Genomic DNA, 10,262 nt, shown 5'->3' on the forward strand with positions numbered 1-10,262 from the left:
GAGTTCTGAGCCCTCCTGCTTGCAACATAATGCATGAATGCAGACTCCCACTATTCTAGTCAAGAGGTGACCCCTTATCCAACAGATGGGAATAGAACCCAAGAGTCCTGATGGCCACTCCCCTAATTTAATCACTAGACTATACTTTTCCCAGAGATGAAACTAGGACCAGGAGTGTGAAAGATGTGAAAAGAAAAAGACTTTCAACAACATTGACCAAGATGATCTGTTAGTTCAACCATGTTTCTCCTCTCACAGAAATTCAAATTCTCTCTGATCTTTTTCTTCAGCACCCACCTGCCCCCTTAACTCTCACTACGAACTCTGTGGAACCGGATGCCCTTCCAACTGCAACAACCTGTGGGCTCTAGATCGGTGTGAGAAACCCTGTGCTGAAGGGTGTTTCTGTGATGCTGGATTCACCCTGAGTGGTGACAAGTGCATCCCTGTTGCGCAGTGTGGCTGTGTGCACCAGGGCAGGTACTACAGGAAGGGAGAGGAGTTCTACCCCAGCGCCTCCTGCCAGGAACGCTGCCTGTGCAAAGACAATGGGATCGTTGAGTGCCTGGAGACCTCCTGTGGAGCCAATGAGGAGTGCAGGGTGGAGAACGGAGTCCTGGGCTGCCATGCCACAGGATATGGAACATGCGTCGCATCCGGCGGACCTCACTACATCTCCTTTGACGGACGGGCCTTTGACTTCCAGGGCTCCTGCACTTACACCTTAGCCAAGGTCTGCAGCAGAGACTCTGGACTGGGAAACTTCTCTGTGGTGGTGGAGAATGAGAGCCCCGGTGGTGGCCAGATGGCTGTGATGAGGACAGTGGTGGTGTCCCTGCATGATTACACCATCACCATGGAGAGGGGGAGGAAGTGGAAGATTGCGGTAAGTCCCTGTTTGCGATTAGTCTTAAATAGCACTAATGGGGTGTGTGTGTGTAAAACACTAGGACATTGCTAAGTCTCCACCAGTGATGGGTGAATTTCTCTCTCATTGGCACAGGTGGGTGGTGAGCTCTACACCCTGCCACTGGCTATGGACGATGGAAAACTTTGGATCAACCAAGAGGGGAACAACATCATTGTCCAATCAGCCTCTGGCCTCAAAGTCTTTTACGACACTGCCTCCTACCTCCTAGTGTCCGTCCCCAGCACCTATAAGGGACATGTATGTGGCTTATGTGGCAACTTTAACGATGACAAGAACGATGATTTCCTACTGCCCGGTGTGAAGAGTACCCAGAATGTGGATGAATTTGTCGCCTTCTGGAAGGTGCCTGTTGAGGATGCCATATGCTCTGATGGCTGTGGTGAGAAGTGCCCCATCTGTGATGCAGCCCAGACAGCGCCGTACCAGACTGAGAGCTCATGTGGGCTGATCCTGGCCACTTCAGGTCCCTTCAGAGACTGTCACTCAAAAATCAATCCTGTTCAGTACTTCAACCACTGTCTCTATGACATGTGTGCCACCAACGGAAGGGGAGAGACCCTCTGCCAGAGCCTGCAGGCCTATGTGGCTGCGTGCCAGGCAGCTGGGGCCAAGATCGACACCTGGAGAACGGCCTCCTTCTGCCGTAAGTCTATAGGACAATCTACAATCTGTACTTCATTAACCCATAGCTGCTGTGGTTCTTGTGCTATCCAACCTCCACAATGCCTCTCAGACTTCTAGGCTAAGTAGGAGCTTCTGTTTATTTAGGTGGGAGACCTCAGCTTAACTTGGCTTTCTGTCTGTGATGGTTGTAATTTACTTCTGTCCCTCCAGCCCTTGCCTGCCCGGCTAACAGCCACTATGAGCTGTGTACCAGATCCTGCGATTTCACCTGTGCCAGCTTGTTTGCCCCTGCCCAGTGCACCGGGAAGTGCTTTGAAGGCTGCTGGTGTGATCCAGAATACGTGTCCGATGGGGAGGCATGCGTCTCCATGGACAGGTGTGGCTGTGTGCACAATGGACGCTACATCAAGGTGGGTGCTGGGTTATTGGTCCGTCTGTTCTCCCAGATTCTGCCATTCTCCTCTGGCAATGGGATTCCCAATGGGGGTTAGAGTGACTATATAGTGGCATGTCCTGTATCCTACTATGTGGCTACACCTAAAACCTAGAGCCAAATCTTGCCCTCAGGGTCACCCATGCGGCTTCCACTGCAGTCAATGGCAGCTGTGCATACAAAATGTGGGGCCCATCATTTCTATTACAGGGATCATAGAATCATAGAAGATCAGGGTTGGATGAGACCTCAAGAGGTCATCTAGTCCAACCCCTTGCTCAAAGCAGGACTAACACCAACTATATCATCCCAGCCAGGGCTTTGTCAAGCCAGGCCTTAAAAACCTCTAAGGATGGAGATTCCACAACCTCCCTAGGTAACCCATTCCAGTGCTTCACCACCCTCCTTGTGAAATAGTTTTTTCCTAATATCCAACGTAGACCTCCTCCACTGCAACTTGAGACCATTGCTTCTTGTTCTGCCATCTGCCACCACTGAGAACAAGGATGGTCTTCTATATTCCAGGACAGGGCTTTGGAATAACCAAAGCAAAGGCTGCTCCCAGAAGATCTTTTCCCAGCTTTACACTGAGCTCAGAGTATCCCATGGGGGTGTCAGGTCTTTGAGAGTTTCATTGGTTCTGTGTAATTGCCCATGCAGGGCAGACTTGAGCAACGATACTCACAGTTTATGGTCCTCACTAAGCAGCCTCGGTGGCTTGATCTAAGGAACTGACCAGTAACCTGGGATGTAACGTGATTCCCAGAAAGTGCTGAGCATGGGCTCAGATCAGACAGGTATCCAGATAGCCAGGTATTGAGATGAAGCTTGTTTGCAGGAGATTGTAAAACAGAGTTGGAAGGCAATACCATGAGGGAATGAAACTGTCCAGACGTTGGAGACTGAGCAAGTGTAAAGTAGGGAAACGGGTCTTTCCCCTCCAGGGGGTTTAACTCTGATCCAGACCCAGGCTAGTGGGACTGGCTGGCTTTGGGGGACAGGGAATGGGACACAGGGCCTTGCTTTTCTAGGGGTACCAGCTCTGAGCCAGCCCCAGGTCAGAGGGACTGCCTGGCTTAGTGGGTTGGGGAAATAGGACACAGGGTCTTTCTCCTCTACGGGCATCTGACTCTGATCCAGCCCAGGGTGGGGGGATTTGTTGGCTTAGGTGGGTGGGGAATGCGACATGGGGCCTTTCCCCTCCAGGGGACCAGCTCTGATCCAGCCTTAGTTCAGGGGGCAGTGAGTGGAATATGAGGCTCTTCCCCTCCAGTCTGGCTCCTGGGAAACAAGAGCATTGAGTGTGTGTAAAGAAAAGTGTTGGTGGGATTCAGCCTAATTTCTGGTCAGCAAATCTGCCTTTCACATGAAAATCAACACTGCAGCCACTCCCCTTGTTGTCAGCCCTTGGGCAGGGGATGTTGCTAGGTGTTGGGGCTTGGTGTTATTAGACCTCAGTGTGGAGACCGGTCAATCCCACACCTTGCTTTCTTCATCTCTGCTGTATCCACCTGCTCTTCCTCTCTGTGATCAGCCTTGCTGAGCTATTGCTTCTGGAAGGTCCTTGACATCTTCCCTCTATTGATCCTCTCACGGCGGGGCTTTCCCATAGCTCTATATATTGCTGCTTCCAGTCCCTCCTGCCGAGGTGTGATTCCCTTTGCATTTCGCTTAACAAAGTTGTTTGTCTGGGTATTTCCCTGAAGGCCGGGGAGAGCTTTGTCTCCAGCAAATGCTCTGAGAAATGCACCTGCCACGCTTCAGGCGAGGTCATCTGTGAGGAAACAAACTGTTCTGAAGAGGAGACATGCATGCTCAGGAATGGGGTGCGCAGCTGCGTGAAGCAGGTGGGCCGGTGCACGCTGGCCCCAGGAATATGGTTCACCTCCTTTGATGGTGTCGAGAGGGAAGTCCTCCTTGAAGGGCCCTACGAGGTGTCTTCCCTCTGCAAAGGGGTTGACCTCCCCTGGTTCCGGATGGTGGTCAGTGTGTTCAGAGAAGGTGGCGTGGCCGTTCCTGATGGCATCTCTGTTTTCTTCAATGAGAGTCTGATCCATGTCAATAAGAAAAAGGAGATTTGGGTAAGAGGAGGCTGGGTTAGCACACCCTAAACAAGGGGGAGGGGGTGAGTCACTGTTAAGATCCCTGCTTTATTGAAGGGAAGTGATCTGCCCAAAGTCATACGGTGAGTCAATGACTGAGTTGGGAATAGAGTGTAGGATTCCTGTTAGGACCCTGCTCTAACCTCTAGATCCAGGGATAGAACCCAGGAGTCCTGGCTCCTAGCTCACCCCTATTAGACCCCACTTCTCTCTCAGAGCCACAGATTGAACCCAGAAGTTCTGACTCCCACCCCCCACTCAAAGCCACTAGACCCTATTCCCTTCCAAGAGCAAGAACCCAGGAGTCCTGGCTCCCAGCTCACTCCTGCTCTAATCCACTAGACCCCACTCCTCTCCCAGTGGCAGGACTAAAACCCATGCATTCTGAATTTTAGCCCACTCATCTAACCAGTGAATTATGCACCACACAGAGCTGGGAGTCCCTAACCTTCTCCTCTAATGGTGAGCTTGTGCTCAGTGGTGTAGCCTAGTGGAGGGAAGAGGGGGAGCAGAAAAAAAAAGTGCCACCTGCTGCGGTGCTTTTACTGACGGGGCAGCACTCGGGGTCTTTGGCGGCAAGACCTTCACTCGCTTTGCGGGTCTTCGGCGGCATTTCGGTGATGAAGCGTCAGTGCCGCCGAAGACACCTGAAGCGAGTGAAGGTCCTGCCGCTGAGATGCCGCCGAAGACCCGGAATGCCGCCCCGTCAGTAAAAGCGCCGCAGCGGGTGGCGCCTCTTTTTTCCCCGCTCCCAGGTGAGTAAAATTAAAAAGGCGCCACTTGTGCTCACTGGGGGAGCGGCTGCTCCCCCACTCCCATCAGCTATGCTACTGCTTGTGCTGCCACCAATAGCAAGGCTGTTCCTGACATACCAGCAGTCTCACCTGCAGTAGCGGTAGGAAGTTGTGGTGAACAAAAGACCTTCACCAGGGTATTTAACCACCCGACCACTGGGATGAATGTTAACAGAATGTTGACACACACCTTTGTAAACCGTGTGAGATCTGTGGATCAGGACGATGATGATTTGAGTAGATCTAGTCTTGGTCCCAGCCAGAGACAAGGATGAAAAATGCATATCTGTGTTATGGGCAGGATTTTTGACAAATGGTTTTTTGGACAAAAAATGCCTGTTCGTTGAACCCAAAACTTTTCATGATACGGGCTTGAGGTCTGACGAAGCTCCTAAGTGGAAAAAAACTCTGAAAAAGGAGTTCCCAAATGCTCAAAATGAAACATTTCAATATTTTCAAAATGAAAAATTCTGGTTTTCCATTTCAGTATAACTTTGTGTTTCAAATTTTAAACGAATTAGTCTAAAAATTAAGTTAAAAGGAAAAAGGTCAAAATAGAAATGACACAACTTTACTGAAACAAAACATTTCGATTGACCCGAAACAAACAAAGAAAAATTAAGGTTTTTGATTCGTGAAAATATTGAAGACTTTCCATACTGATTTAGGATGAGAAAAAATTTCAAACTCTCAAAAACTTGTGGCAATACTGGAAAACCATTCCACCCCCCTCCAGCTCTAATCTGTGTATTTACAGACTTTAAAACAAACCTGGTTTGAGTTTGGTTCTAATGACTGAAGAAATATGTTCCAAGGGAGCTTTATATTCTCTGTACCAGTTATTATTATTATTTCTATTAAAGTAGGGGAGTGGGAAACTGGGAATGAGGACACCCAAGTATGGCAGCACAACGGGGCCCCAACCGTGATCAGGCCCCATTATGCCAGGTGCTGCCCAGACACATAGCGAGAGACAGGCCCTGCCCCAGCTAAGATCAGGGCCCCATTGTGCCAGGCACTGCCCAGACACAGCCAGAGACAGGCCCTGCCCCAGCTAAGATCAGGGCCCCATTGTGCCAGACACAGAGCGAGAGACAGTCCCTGCACCCCTGAGATCAGGGTCTCTATCATGCAGAGCATACAACTAAATAGACACTTTCCTGAGAACCAGTCGAATAGTTGTTCTGGGCTGGGTCTCTCTGCCTCAGTTGACTGATGTCCCCAATTTACTGCCCTTCACAGTCAATATGATTAGATCTGACCCACATTTCTTCTGACTAAAAATGAAGCATTCGGCTGTAAGCTTGTTGGGGTGAAGACTGTGCTTTTGGTCTGTGTTTGTACAGCCCTTGGCACAAAGAGGTCCTGAACCACCCCTGGGATTCCAGGTGCTGTTGCAATAGAAACAATGCCACTAATTACGGAAACGTGAGCTAACGAAGACCATGTTAGGGTCAGAAAAAAGGAGAGATGACTCCCTTAGTCACACCATGCAATGAGGAGAAGGAGAATGGGAAAGAGATAGGCTCATCTCCCAGAGTGGAAGGGCAGATCCTGCTCTCAGTTACATCAGTCTCAATCCAGAGTTACTCCCCTGACTGCAATGGATTTACTCGGGTTTTACACTTGTTTGAGAGCAAAATCTGACCCAGCGATTCCAGACGCCATTGCCTTGTCCTGGGGTCCATCGCCTAGCTCTGTCTCACTCCCTCCCATGGCGCCCAGCTTTTCTCTGTGCCTTCCAGGTGAGAGGGCACCAAAGGCAGCTCCCAGTGAAGGTATCCGAAACCTTGTCTGTCAGTGAGTCTCAGGGCACCATCATGATTGTCCAGGGCTCTAGAATAAAGATTCTGTTCAGCCTGAGCGGGAAGGTGACGGTGACAGTCAACGAGAGCCTGGCTAACAAGCTGTGTGCACCTTGCGGGAACTTCAATGGCGACATCTCTGACGACCTGCAGCTGCCCAGCGGGCAGGTTGTGGGGAACATCACGGACGTGTTTGAAGCTTGGAGGGCACGAGACCTCTCAAAAAGGTAAGGGGCTTTCAAAGGGCTGCTCCTTCTAAGGCAGCGTGGCCATTCACTCTCCACAGGTGTGATCATGTGGTTGGCCTGGTTCATAGATTCCATATGTTCCAAGGCCAAGAGGGGTCATTGTGACCTGCCTCGAAAGAATTCCTGTTAGAGCAGATCTTTTAGAAAAGCATCCAGGCTTGATTACAGAATGTTCAGCACTAGAAACCACTGGCCATGGCTACCTGCAGTGCCACTTTTGTTGAAGTAAAGACAATGGCTCTGATTCTGTTCTGTGCCACCTTTTCTCTGCTTCTGCTTCAGCCCCTGGCATATATTAGAGAAGTCATGGCTGCTTTGGTTTATAACAGGGCTGCTTCACAGCCTGGATCAGCCCAGAATTGCTACAGGGCCGCGGACTGTGAAGACTACCCATCTTGCCCTATGACCCATACACTGGGGTTTATGAGGTGGACAGCACAGGTCTGCCCCTGCCAGCCCTGCACTGCTCCTTCCCTGGGACAATTCTTGTGTAACTTTTACGGCCCCAGAGTGAGGTGTGGGGCTGGGGCAGACGCTCTCAGTCATTGTAAGGACTCCGAGGTTCTTGATGACCCCAGTGTCAGTGGAGTGTGACAGGTTGGATCACAGAAAAATCCTTGGGAACTGCCAACTGATGTGCTCAGATCATTTCTAACCTGTTTTCCCTGCCAGCTTAGGACTCCAGAACCTTGCTAGATTGAACCAGACATGCTAGCCTGTTACAAACCCAGACCCAGGTCCGAACCGCGTCCCCGAACAGATGCAGACTTAACTGAAAACAGGTCTAACACTCAGATGGACAGCTCCCAATGGGGTCCAAACCCCAAATAAATCCGTATTACTCTGCATAATAGTAAACTCATAAATTGTTCACCCTCTATAACACTGATAGAGAGATATGCACAGCTATTGCCCCCCCCCAGGTATTAATACATACTCTGGGTTAATTAATAAGTAAAAAGTGATTTTATTGACTACAAAAGTAGGATTTAAGTGGTTCCAAGTAATAAGACAGAACAAAGTAAATTACCAAACAAAATAAAATAAAACACGCAAGTCTAAACCTAAGAAAGTAAGAAAGTGATTTTAGATGAAACCTCACCCTCAGAGATGTTACAGTAAGCTTCTTTTACAGACTAGCCTCCTCCTAGTCTGGGTCCAGCAATCCCTCACACCCCCATGGTTACTGTCCTTTGTTCCAGTTTCTTTCAGGTATCCTTGGGGGCGGGGTGGAGGAGGGAGGTCGAGAGGTTATCTCTTGAGCCAGTTGAAGACAATATTGAGGGGTGCCCAGGAGCTTAAATAGAATTCCTCTTGTGGTGGAGACCCTCCCCTGTTTCCTATGCAAAATCCAGCTCCAAGATGGAGTTTTGGAGTCACATGGGCAAGTCACATGTCCATTCATGACTCAGTTTTTACAGGCGGCAGCCATTGCCTACATGCTATCTTGAATGTCTCCAGGAAGACTTCTTATGTGGATTGGAGCACTCCAAGATGCATTGTCAGTTAAGTGTTTTTTGATTGGGCACTTAATTTGTACACTCCTTTCTCAAGAAGCTGAGCAAATGCTTTACTAAGGCTACTTAAACTCAAAGAAGTACCCAGCCAATATTCATAACTTCTAATACAAAAATGATACATGCATACAAATAGGATAAATATATTCAGTAGATTATAACCTTTTCAGAGATATGTTACATGGCATATGTAGCAGAAAACATATACCAGTTATGTCATATTTACATTCATAAGCATATTTCCATTAAAGCATTATGGGGTGTAACGTCACATGGTGTTTACTGGATTTCATTCCTGTTTGCTGAAGGGAGCCTCATAAAATATTTTGAGGTGGTTGGATGCAAAGTGCTGTCAATCTCAATCTGTGACCCAGCAGGAGGGACTAATTTTTGTCTTTCTCTTTCTCTCCTAGTGATCTTTAAAAGCCACCTGAGCTGCAATGGATCCCGCCCCCTTTCCCTTCCCTGCATTGGACTGGGCTGGCCAGTTACTCCATAACAGGTCATAGCTTAGCACACAAACGTGTGTTCCTTCACGTAGGGTGCTCCATGCAGCGTGGATGAGTTCAGTGGTGCCGGGTGCATGACGGAAAATCTCATCTGGACTTGTCAATAGAGACATTTGCAAAGGTGTGTCTGAAGCAGCCGGCTCTGGCAGGCCTCAGGAACTGGCTTTCGTGTTCCGCTTGGATTTGACTGTGCTAAGGTACCTTCACAGTGCCTGTTAAGGCCTCTTTATGCTGCCAAATTGGAATAAAGGAGTCTCAGCATAATGCGACTCAGGCTATTTGTCTCCCTTCTCAGCACTAGAGTGGTGTAAAGAGGGCTGGGTAATTGGGAATCCAGGCCTAGGCCTGCTGCTGATACATTGCAGGGACTATGGGCAAAGGTGCCTAACCACAATCTCCCTCTGCGTCAGCACTGTGTGATGGGCAATGCCTTTCCTAACCTGCTCTTCCCCCGAGACCCACACGCGAGTCATGCCCACAAATCATCCCCATCCCCTCTGGCTTTCCTCACCAGGGAATTAACAGCACCGTCACAGAAAGGTCAGCCCACGCCTTCTGATCGCTCACCAGGAGGCTAACGGGGTGCTTCTTTACACCGGCATAATTCCAGGGTCACTCTTGATTTACACAGCGGTGAGGAGGGGAGAATCAGGCCCATTTTCCAGACTAAACAAACCCAATTATTTCAATCTTCCCTCATAGGTCATATTTTCTAGACCTTTAATCATTTTTGTTGCTCTTCTCTGGACTTCCTCCAATTTGTCCTCATATATCCTGAAATGTGGCACCCAGAACTGAACACAGTACTTCAGTTGAGGCCTAATCAGTGCGGAGTAGATCAGAAGAATTACTTCTTGTGCCTTGCTTACAACACTCCAGCTAATACATCCCAGAATGATGTTCACTTTTTTTGCAACAGTGTTACACTGTTAACACATATTTAGCTTGTGGTCCACTAATACCTTCAGATTCCTTTCCGCAGTACTCCTTACTAGGCAATCATTTTCCATTTTGTATGTGTGCAACTTCCTAAGTGAAGTACTTTGCATTTGTCCTTATTGAATTTCATCCTATTTACTTCAGACCATTTCTCCAGTTTGTCCAGATCATTTTGAATTTTAATCCTATCCTCCAAAGCACTTGCAACCCCTCCCAGCTTGTACACTTCTGCATAAGTGTACTCTTTATGCCATTATCTAAATCATTGATGAAGATATTGAACAGAACCAGACCCAAAACTGATCCCTGCAGTGGATTATGTCGTTCTAGTATTACTGTGAACCACTAGTAACTACTCTT

General features: G+C 48.7%; 1 pseudogene; it reads left to right on the forward strand.

Annotated features, from left to right (window-relative positions):
- LOC120390528 overlaps positions 1-9,210 on the forward strand; it is a 146,137-nt pseudogene extending 136,927 nt beyond the window's left edge.
- Positions 9,211-10,262: the final 1,052 nt, after the last annotated feature.

This window comes from Mauremys reevesii, linkage group 24 (assembly GCF_016161935.1).
Source record: "Mauremys reevesii isolate NIE-2019 linkage group 24, ASM1616193v1, whole genome shotgun sequence".
Classification (NCBI taxonomy): domain Eukaryota; kingdom Metazoa; phylum Chordata; order Testudines; family Geoemydidae; genus Mauremys; species Mauremys reevesii.